This window comes from Triticum dicoccoides, chromosome 1A (assembly GCF_002162155.2).
Source record: "Triticum dicoccoides isolate Atlit2015 ecotype Zavitan chromosome 1A, WEW_v2.0, whole genome shotgun sequence".
In the NCBI taxonomy this organism is placed as follows: domain Eukaryota; kingdom Viridiplantae; phylum Streptophyta; class Magnoliopsida; order Poales; family Poaceae; genus Triticum; species Triticum dicoccoides.
This window is the reverse complement of record NC_041380.1, coordinates 304,210,895-304,220,745: the sequence shown is the minus strand read 5'-3', so window position 1 is coordinate 304,220,745 and position 9,851 is coordinate 304,210,895. Positions and strand designations below refer to the sequence as shown.

The window sequence follows — 9,851 nt, the reverse complement described above, 5'->3', positions numbered from 1 at the left end:
TTACATCATATGGATCTCCAAGATACCATTGTATTGAGAATCAAGAGAGAGAGAGAGAGGAAGCCATCTAGCTACTAACTATGGACCCGAGGGTCTACAAAGAACTACTCACGCATCATCGTAGAGGCACCAATGGAGGTGGTGAACCCCATCCGAGATGGTGTCTAGATTGGATCTGGTGGTTCTGGACTCTAAGGCGGCTGGATGGATATATTCGTCGACTCCCCTAGGGTTTTGGTATTATTGGGGTATTTATAGAGCAATGAGGTGGTCCGGGGGGCACCCGAGGTGGGCACAACCCACCAGGGCGCGCCCTGGTGGGTTGTGCTCTCCTCGGAGCACCCCCCAGGCGCAGCCAGGGCCCATTATGTTCCTTCTGGTCCAAAAAAATCTCCGTAAAGTTTCATTGCGTTTGGACTCCATTTGGTATTGATTTCCTGCGATGTAAAAAACATGCAGAAAACAGCAACTGACACTTGGCACTATGTCAATAGGTTAGTACCAAAAAATGATAAAATGACTACAAAATGATTATAAAACATCCAATATTGATAATATAACAACATGGAACAATCAAAGATTATAGATACGTTGGAGACATATCAACATCCCCAAGCTTAACTCCTACTCGTCCTCGTGTAGGGAAGTGATAAAAACAAATTTTTTGATGCGGAATGCTGCCTAACATGTCATATCATATTCTTTCTTTATAGCATGGACATTTGGACTTTTATATTGTTCAAAGCAATAGTCTAGTTTTGACATGATAATTTAAGTACTCAAGCATATCAACAAGCAACCATGTCTTTCAAAATATCAATTCTAAAATAAGTTATCTCTAACCCATCATGCTCAATCATTGATCCATTCATGAAACACACCTGCATATTAGCTACACCCAATACTCAAGTACGATCATATTGCCTCCTAGTTGGTGCTTTTATAAGAGAAGATGGAGACTCAAATTCAAAATAAAAATTGCATAAAGTAAAAGAAAGGCCCTTCGCAGAGGGAAGTAGGGATTTGTGGAGGTGCCAGAGCTCAAAGCGAAAAACTTAGAGATAAAAACATTTTGGGAGGTGTATCCATCCCACCAACGAAAATTACTTAGAGTTCCCAACACTATCCATGCTAAATATATCATAGGCAGTTCCCAAACAGAAACTAAAGTTTATTCCCTTTTCCACCATATTGTGATGCCCGGATAATTAAGCTACAGTGAACCTCCGCTAATGATACCACGTCACCTCAGTTACTGTTGATAAACTTGCGTCAGTTTGAAACCCAGTTTAAATTTCAAATTTAGAATAAAGGCAAACAATAAAAGTTTTCAAATATTAAAACTAAATGTTCGGGTGGAGCCAAATAATGCATAGTAATTATGATGGAGAAACCACACTTTTATAAAATGTTTAAATAATCTAAAATGAATAAACAGTGGCTAAAAATTAAATAAATGCCTTCTGAATTTTATAAAATACTAAACTATTTTGTTCAGGGGTAAAACTTTTTGTGATAGTAGTTGGAATTGTAACTCTATTTTAGGTGTGGGTTTTACTTTTTGTAAAGCTATAAACTATTAAAGAAATAAAAGAAAACATAAGACAAAGGTAAGAATAAAAAAACAAAAGAAAAACCAAAACCCCCCTTCCCATTGGGCCATTCAGCCCAACCGGGCATCTAGGCCACCAGGCCAGCCCAGCCCACCTACCCTCTTCTTCTTCCTACTGCTCACAGAGAGCTCTGTGGCCGCACGCGGATCGTCCACGCCGCAGATCCTCCATGCGACGGCCATCCGGACCTCCCCGGTGTCTACAAAGACCCCCTTGACCCCATAAAGAACCCTAACCCCCTCCGTTCGCCATCCCCGCGCCGCTCCCTTCTCCCCCCTCGCACACCCGAGCCGCCATCGTCACGGCCTCCTCCGTGCTGGCACCCAACGACCTCCCCACCACCTAAGACTACATCGGGAGCACCGTCTGCGTCGCCTACGACGACCATGTGGAAGCGTTCGACCTCGAAGCCACTGCAACGACGGATCGACGTCATCTTCAACCTCCGGCCATCGCGACGCCGTCGACGAATTCATCGCGTTCACTGCACCCCCGACCTCCTCGAGCACCTCTTCTAGCTCACTGTGAGCTCCTCTTCCCATTCCCCCTGTTTACCCCTTGTTTCGGTCGCCGTAGGTCACCGATCAACCGCCGTGACCGAGGCTCCGTTCGCGCGCGCCCCTGGCACGCTCGTCGCGCCTCTCGCCGACCTGGCCGCGCGCCGCGCGCCTCGCCCGTGTCCACCTCCGCCGTCTGCCCCGCGCTAGCTCGCTGCGTCGCCGCTTCCTGTTGTTCTCTGCTGCTACTCGCTAACGCTGCCGCCTACAGCTCCGCCCGACCGCGCTCGCGCATTGCTGTTGCCGCTGCTGCTCCCTAATACTACTACTTGATGTCGCTGCTTTCTGCTTGCTCTATTGCAGCCGCCGCTGCTGCTTCTTGCTGCTCCCGTCGCTGCACCATGCCTCCCCAGCCGCTCGCTGCGCGCCGCCGCCGCCTTTGCCAGCCGCCTGCCGCTCCGGCGCTGGCCCCGTTGCTGCCACGCCCGCTTCCGCCCCTCGCTACCTCCCGCACGCCGCGACCAGGCCACGGCCGCACCTTGCTAGTATGCGTGTGTGCGAGCCTGGCCGCGTTGGCCTACTGGGCCAATGCCCTGTGTGGCCGGCCTTTTGTTGGTTAACATGTTTGGTACCAAACGCCCGTTTACATGGAGTACTTCTGAAATTATGTATGAAAAAACTTGCGCCCTTGTTAACATGTTTGGTACCAAAAATTATTTTACAGTGTAAGATTGTACAAAAAACAATAGATGTCCCAGCCTTATCTCTACGCACGACAGAGTAGAGGCAAGTGCACATTGTTAAAGAATGATATTGTCAGTCTTGTGCATGGATGGATGGATATTCCCTGCGAAAATTAATTCCCACAAATAAACATATCTTCTTTGCTGAATGTAGCTTCACCAATCAAACCTAAAGAATTCAATAAAAAATCAATCATTGACTTCACATGGAATCAAACTTCGTATGCACGTGAATGTATGCACGTGAATTGTTGCCTAAAACCGGTAGAACAAACATGTTCAACTGAATTGTGTATGACACTGGATCAACTTATAATCTTACTTATAGACTAAAATGTATGATGCTTATAAACCGAAATATATTTTTTTAGAGCAGATAAAAAAGAATGTACAGGGACTGCCAGTTGCATAATTGATGGTTACATGAAACATCTAAATATTTAAGAATCAAACATGATCTAAGGAAGCAAAACACATCTGCAAGTATCTAATAATAAAATCCATATGAAAGACAACCTCTATTGTTTGAAAAATTGTCAGTTCCACTCCTTTGTTTCAATGGGAATGGCCAGTTAGTCCAGCACATCCCCTTTGTCATAGATCAGTAGAAGGCAAAACTGGATACACATTTATGTGGGCCTACTCCTATCATAGTTTATACAGAGTAAAAAACTGAGATTACATATGCCTACATAATAAGATTCCTGTGCATCATCGTGTTCTTACTTTGAAATATGGTAGCAGCAAATTGAAAGATTCTGATGTGTTAGTTTTGGCACAATGGAAAATTCAGTCCATGTACCTATACTCAACACCAGTTATCATGGTCACCCTCATCTTGATTGAGTACTTTTCTCAAAAAAAAATCTTGATTGAGTACTAATCAAGTAGCAGCAAGTTGAGTAAAACCAATGTATTTCAGTCACTATCTTGTGAATTTTTTAGCCCTAAGAGTAAGGAAAGCATCTGAACAGATCTTAGTATTCCAAAACTAAAATTAACAGACCTACAACATGCATGTTTCTATATAACCAATCTGCAAGCAATATCTCTTTTGAGGATTACATCAAGACTTAGGCCGACGTCAAGGCTGCATCATTTTCCTTCCAGAGCAGAGCATGTAATTGGTCCGCGACACCATCCGCAACCATAAGGTCTCTGGGAGCTTCGGCAGATTTAATATCAACAATAATTGGGTAGGACAATGATCTGCTTACAAAATCAACCCCTAGCTCATTTCCCCACTGTGTAGTCGATCTCCACCACCAGGGAGCCTCGAAATACCTTATACAATTCCTTCAGTCCAACAAAAATAGCGCTAGCTTCGGCCACCTTGACAATTATTCATGCACCCAGCCGCCTATCTGCAAGCAATTTTTGCATCATCTCTAGTACACTCCATGCACATAGTTAGCGTGATTATAGCATTGTCGGCAACAAAAAGGAATCCATATGTAGTCTGAATCTTAACTGAACTTTATAGGTTTGACCGTCCAGAAGCTCGGTGACACAAAATTTGACAATTCAAACTTTAAACCTTACCGGTCTACCATCATCCATGGCAAATCCACCATACTTGGCTTCATATTGAGATGGTTCACCACCTTCATCTCACACGACTTGTCACAATGCATATCCACGAGTCAATCCAGTTAATGTTTGACGACTGAAAACAATTCAGAGTAAATCGATGGATGCATGAATAAATCAATCGATGTGTTGCAATGGGAGGAAAAAAACATCACACACAAGCCACCAAGCTCTAGGGCCTTCGTCTCCGACATGGAAATCAAGCATACTCAGCACCCATGCAATGGGCCCCATGGTCGTCTTGCACCCCTGCAGCCCAACGGGCGACGTTGTCGGCGAGTCAAGGTAGCGGCGGAGCAGGCGCGACACAGATGCCACGAGCTGCTTGGCCGCCTTTCCCCAAAATTCAACACAACAACAAAGGGAACTTGGCTAGAGATTGCGCTTGAACACTTAACTGCAGCAAGGATGATTAAAACTTTCAATAATACAAATTTGGCTGTGTGTTACAGTGGGAGATACTGTGTATATGACGGCGAAAACGGGCAAGGAAAATAATAGGAAATGACTACATGTGTTTGTACCTCCTGACAACGTCCTTTTGCGATGCATCATGTATAGTAATGATGTCACAAGCATGCTCTTGACGACAACGATTCACATGTGCTCGCGACCTACAGAGGATGGAGAAAAGAAGGGCAGAAGAGGGAGGCTTTCATCTATCAAGCATAAATATTTACTGAATAAAATCGATCTAATCTATACCAACTTGAGCAGGATTGTCGAATAGCTTCCTCTTACATCAGAAAATCCAGCACACCAAACATATGTTTAGCAATGACACAGAAATCAGATTGTTTCAAAGATAGTGAGGATCGACATAGGGTTTGAAGAATTTTGACAATGTAAACCGTAATAAGTTACAACCTCCATCACACATGTAATTTTATTAAATTGACAAGGCAAGTTATAGGAATTGTAGCCTAAAAAATGGTATGTTCCTGTTTGAGATCATTTATAAAATCAATAAAATATAACGACATTAGGGATCAAGGACCAAAGATCAATTAAGAAAATCAGAGATTAGGCAATCATACTTACCTTGTTAAGAATGACACTGATAGAATTAGTGAGGGGATGTGTGGTACGCAGGCCAATGGATCCGTGCATCCTTGATAACACATGTACGTACACAAAGGTTGCTGGTTTGAAACTTAAAAGGAGATTGATTCATCTGTCAGCCGGACATACACGAACATGATTTTGTTCTGTATCTTTAAGGAAAGGCATCCTTTCTTGACCATATATCCATTACTAAATGAAGTTATTTTCAGATTTTTAACTTGGAAGATCAATAATTAGCCTCCATCCATATTGAGTATGTAGCAGTCCCCTGTTCTCCTTGAAAAGGAAAGATTGAAATTGCACATTTTGCATACTCAAATAGTCAAATTAATACATTTCTTAAGAAAAAATCCTTCAGGTGTGCCTTTTGTTTGTTGAGGGTCCACTGGTTCTGTAGTATCTATGCCTAACTTTTTTAGAATTCATTTTTTTCTCTTTATGTGGTGTATACAGTCAAACTAACTAGTATATGCGTTCAATAGTGATTAGAAGGTACTTTTAGTCAGTCAGTCAGTTGGATAAAGATCAAGCTTGGCACCAAAAAATTGAGAGAAGAACTGAATGTGCTTCTTAAATCATCGATCCACCATTAGATGAGTCAGGAAAGAAAGCTTCCTCTTTTACATCAAAGATAGCACACTAACCACTTCCTTGTTTGTACGATGGTGTAGTACCAAGCCTATGCCCCTTCGCTAATCACTCATACTATCTCACCCACTTTGTATTATCATCATCCTCTCTTCTCTATACCATTCCCTTGACTGATATATAGCAGCACTACTCAATGAATTTTGTCGCTGGATCACACAATCAAACTGTCCATGTAAGATTTGGCACGCAAGATCATCAAGAAGAGTCTCCTTCAATTGCATATACAGTTGCAAAAAAGAAGTGCAATTTAGAAATTTACCCAAGTAGATGTTATACCTGAACCTCGTGTAGGATTTGGGGGAGGTTGTCGGCGAGCCAGACATCGAAGTCCTCATGCGACGACGGCGCGTCGACGGAGAGGATGCAGACGATCTCGGCGGGCGCGTAGCCGCTGGTGTAAGCATCCACGGGGGAGGCTCCACCGCCGCGGTCCAGCAGCGCACGGCGACCGGCGCAGAGCATGGCCCGGTGGGCGCCGATTTGGCAGCAGAGAGTGGCGCGTTCGGCGTCACAGGCGTCGCAAAGCGGGGCACATAGGTGGAGGCTCGCGAGCGCGCTAACCCCGTGCACGGCGCCGTCACACTCGAAGAAGAGCCTGGCGCCGTCGGCGGAGTAGAAGAACACGACGCGCTCGGTGACGCAGTTGGCACAAACGAACGACTGCTGCAGTTTTCTTAGATTTATTTATTACCACGGGTGCAGCTGCTGGTGATCGGTGGATCAATCATCCAGACTCGATCTAGTTTGATGACCAATTTAAGTTGTACACGTTCCAACATAGGCCCACTGGGATGTGCGTCGGCTTGTGTGCAGGCTCAGGCCTTTGTAGTGATTCGTGGACAATCGTACAAATCGTTTTTAGTACCACCTCGGATGTAGAAATGATATAGGTGAAAAAAGCTGAAAGCGTAAATTCACATAAAGAAGTGTATTGTGACGGAAGAAGCGTATTGTGACGATGAACCCATAGAGTCAATCCGTGCTTTATTATTAGGGATAGATAGGGATAGATTAGGAAGAGATATCATTAATAATGGCCCCATCTTTTATCTCACAAAGTATGTTGGAGCTCCTGCTACAACCAGCTACAAGTTTACAACCCGCTTCTCTTCTCTCTCCTCTTCTCTCTCCTTCAACTAAGCACAAATACTATATTTAAATCCTTATAGCCTGCCTATGTCACCTAATTGTAGTGCTTTCTCTAAAGTTACTCTTCACTGTGTAGTCTGAAATGCTGGGCGTGCAGCGGGCGGTGCCCTCGGTCGGCGCGCCGCTTCAATGGCGGAAGTAGTGAGAGGTCGCGTCGCCCTGACTTGCCATCAATGTGGAGCGGCGGGCTCAGCTGGCGCTGGGCAGTAAGTGCGCGCGGGAGGGAGGAGGGGTTTTTGATGGGCCAAGAAGGTGAGAAGTCAACTTGGGATCGGTCCGGATGGGGAAATATCATGTGCTCCCATACTCACTAGTTTCATGCATACTCTCACTATAATGCAAAGTAACATAGTAGTAATGTTATAAATGGCTTCATTTATTAGCTTGTAGACTCATCTTGTCTTGGGAAACGCTATGTTACAGTAGTAACATATTATGTTACCACTTCTCATTAACTACTTGCCACATAAGCAAAATTTTCTTAGAGTGCGCTAAGTTACTCCCACTATAACTAGTCGTACAAAGTGTGGGCTATGTAGAGGGCGTAGTAAGCAAGCTTCTCATCGTTCTGCGAGTTGACATGACACATCAAAGTAGTAGTTCTTTTCAAAATGTACATCAAAGTACCAGTGTAGTAGTATCCAAAAAGGGCCGACCATGTCCATGGCTACCATCGCATCCCGTGCTCCGTCATTGAGTATGTGCACGATTCACGTGCCATTCAAGAAAAAAAACTGCGTACATTCCATTGAAGAAAATAAATTAAAAACAAACACGCCACCGCGTCATGGTCGAACTTTGATTCGTCCATGTGTGGTTCCCAACCCTCCACTAAATGAACAACTACCAAATGCGTCAAATTATCACGTGAGCTGCCTCTTCATCCAGAAATGAGCTCCACCGTGTACCCCCGCGCGTATGTTAGGTAATGAGGCACAGAGTACATGCGTCTGTGCGTGCAATTTTTCTCTTCGTGCACGTACTCATTTTCTTTGTGGGTGATTCATGCACGTACTCGACCTACGTTGGTAATTGTTGGTGAGTCTCACTTATCTTTACATCTCAACATGTACATCTACATCTGCATCTACGTCTACACTACATCTACATCTACCTCTACTATAGTACATCAAGTTTTAAACATGAGACCAGCCATTTTCTTGCATGACACGACCAGCCCGTAGTGCTTCTTGCTCCTCGTCTCTCTCAAAGTGCGTCCGGCAGGCGATTTTTGCAGTCGATTGAGGTCGTTTCGCTCACACTCGGTCCCACATGTTATAAATCTAAAAAGAATACTCTGACTAGCGGACCACTGAAAGAAGTATATTTTTCACCCTCAAATGTAAGTTGATGGACAAATAACCCCCCAAACTCATCTCTAAAACCGGGTATATCACCCTCTTGAGCGGTTTTAGTGTTCACATGTTAGAGTTTAGTCGGTTTTGATTGTTGACTAGGAATTGACTAATTATTTACACTAATGAAATGGCAACGACGCCATCGGAAGCCGCGAATGTCGTCGGAGATGTACCTAATGGACCCCGACCTTCCCTACGAGGAGAGGAGATCATGCGGGTGCCTCTCAAGCTCAAGGGGTCGTCGGGCTACCTCGTCGGCTCGTTGCCCGCCTACCTTTGGTCCTCTCAGAGCCTCTATCATTGTCGCGCAGCTCACGGTGGCGCTCATTTGCAGGTGTGTGTTGCTAGCTAGGAGACATAGTTGAGTTAATCGAGCCCTACTTGAAAATCAATTGTGTCATTGGCCTAAGCTTCGCCACTACTAGAAGAAAACTCCTGCAGAGGAGGTCAATGAGAGGCAGCACCGTGCTACCTACATTGGTCGTCTGATTCATAGGATAGAATGCTATAAGATTTTTTCTCATGTAATCATGTGTTAATTCGCAATCTAGCATCCACCCAACTTTTTTCACTTCCTTTGTTTTTCGTGTGTCAAACATTGGTTTTTTAGGGGAACCCTGTGTTATTGCTATGGGATTCAAGTGGACATGCCACTCCAACCCTTTATTTTTCTTTACGAAGAGAGTACTTGCTGCTGCAAGAGCACTGTGTTAATGATGTGCCGCTGCAAGAGCCGCCTATATTAATTAATCGTGCAGCAGTTCATTTAGTAGTACTAGGTTAGTAGGTGGCCTTGCGCTTGGCTCTTCTTCATTTCCGGAAGTCGAATAATAATGATGGTACTACAGTAGTACTTCTGGCAATCTAACACCAAATGAATTGTTGCACGTCCACCGCTTGCAAGCAAAAGTTTCTCCTCGTGCTGCGAGCCACCGCGCACGCATTGGTGAGGGAGCTCGTCATTTTGCGAGTTGACGGGACACATCAAAGTTATTTAGTACTCTCTCCAAAAAGGGACGACCATGTCCATGGCTACCATCCCGTGCTCCGTCATTGAGTACGTGCACTATTCACGTGCCATCGAGGAGAAAAAAATATTGCGTAGTACATACTAGGTGCCATTGAAGTGCACGACTCACTTACGCACTACTTATCTCCATTTTCTTGCATGACACGTGCACCTTG

The 9,851-nt window shown here is 44.5% G+C and overlaps 1 long non-coding RNA gene across 4 annotated transcripts; it reads right to left on the bottom strand.

The window, feature by feature from the left end:
- Window positions 1–2,772: 2,772 nt before the first annotated feature.
- On the bottom strand, window positions 2,773–6,871 carry LOC119269852. 4 transcript variants are annotated; one of them, XR_005133768.1, is made up of 4 exons: window positions 4,968–6,871; window positions 4,396–4,840; window positions 3,919–4,217; window positions 2,773–3,022 (listed from the first exon to the last, which is right to left on the bottom strand). It is a non-coding gene; the product is annotated as an uncharacterized LOC119269852 (long non-coding RNA). The 4 variants fall into 4 exon arrangements; XR_005133778.1 differs by having other exon boundaries at window positions 2,773–2,957; XR_005133784.1 differs by lacking the exon at window positions 2,773–3,022 and having other exon boundaries at window positions 3,808–4,217; window positions 4,396–4,519; window positions 4,603–4,840.
- Between the last annotated feature and the right edge of the window lie 2,980 nt (window positions 6,872–9,851).